Consider the following 1587-nt stretch of genomic DNA (forward strand, 5'->3'; position numbering starts at 1 on the left):
GATACTAGCCCCTATGTCTGATACCCATCTACAAAGTCCTCTTCCACACAATGACGCCAAGCACAGGGCGATCGCAGGCCAGTGGGTAGAAAGTCTTTGGATCCAGTGGGGCTGTGAGCATCTCAGTGCTGGCAGGGGGCTCCATGTGGCTTCTCCAGCTCCCAGGGCTGCATCAGGGTAGGTCTCTGTGGCTTCTCCCAAGGGAGTTAGCCTTGTCAGTAGAGAGTCTCCCACCTTCAAGGAGGAAATGCAGGAATTCCCAGAATTCTCAGGGAAGGCAATGCCCACATAGAGGCTTCATTGGCTATACAATAATTGACAGGCTAGACTCCACCCCTTCACTCTGTAACCCTCGCACATTGACAACAGATTATAATTAGCACACCTACCCTCATGTGTCCCATCCGCCAACGCGGGGGGGCCCCCCCCTGCGCCCTGTCTACCCACCCCCACAGTGTCCCATGTCCACTCACACCTATGCCAGCTGTCCTTCCTCTCTGAGGAGACCCTAAGCCCTGGGTGGGGGGCCAGGAGGCCAGGATGGTGACTTGGCTTTAGGGGTGGGGAGGTGGAGGGCTGGACTACATACAGAAACCCCAGCTCTGCTGAGCCCCCTGCACTTGATGTCCTTGTGGGGGTGCTGGGGGGGGTGCCCAGGGGGCTGCTGGGGCATGAGCTTTCCAGTGAGACTGGGGTCAATGCTGGCCAGCAAGGAGGCAGGGCCCCCAGCTGGGGTTATGTAAGGGATGAGGCCCCCAAGTCCCCTGCCCCAGTCACAGCAGGGGGCTGCAGGGGTTTGCTGAGCGGGAGAACAGTTAGGAGGCCAGCTTGTCTTGTCAACACCTGCTCCCTGACACCCCCTCTCACCCACGTGGCCAGAGAGGGACCCTGAACCCCATGTTTCCTCAAGCAGCCCGGTCACCCCACTGCCCACTCCCATGAGGAAGGTGATGTCTGTTGTGTTGGATCAGGTACCGGATGGAGGACACGAGAAGTCGGCCTGCCCCTCTCGGACCAAGGCGGACACTGCCAGGCCCCACCCCCTCGTCCCGCAGATAAAGGAGCTGTCTGCCTTGGTGCCAAAGGGATTGATCAGAGCACCACCCTACCTTGGGGTGTTGATGGAGGCGGCTTGCAGCCCCCCAGCTGTAACTCTTCCCCTCCCTCCTTATTTACCCACCTGCGGTTTCTACGCCTTCCCTTTATTGCTTGACCCCCTCCCCTCCTCACCAGCTTAAAACTCGATTTCCACCACAGAGAAGCACGACGTCTGGGGCCATGGAGTCTCCCGGGAGCTCAGGGCTCTGGTCTCTTCCTCTCCTTTCCCTTCTCTCCTCTCCCTCCCTGGCAGCTCGGTCTCCCGGCTGGAGTCTGTGAATCCCTCCGGGAAGCACAGAATAAACTTCCCCTTTCTTTCTCTCTGGCCTGGCCTCAGTTATTGAATGAACCCACCCACGGCCAGTCAGTCAAGCCCTCCCATCCTTTTCCCGGTGCCACGCTGCTGGTCAGCCTGGGCTCCCTTCTGGACCTCAGACTCCTCAGAAGGGCAGACCTGGGGCAGGCAGCAGACAACCCAGCTGGCATGGC

The sequence above is a fragment of the Echinops telfairi genome, unplaced genomic scaffold (genome assembly GCF_000313985.2).
Source record: "Echinops telfairi isolate 266 unplaced genomic scaffold, ASM31398v2 ScPeMD7_1;HRSCAF=3_0, whole genome shotgun sequence".
Classification (NCBI taxonomy): Eukaryota; Metazoa; Chordata; class Mammalia; order Afrosoricida; family Tenrecidae; genus Echinops; species Echinops telfairi.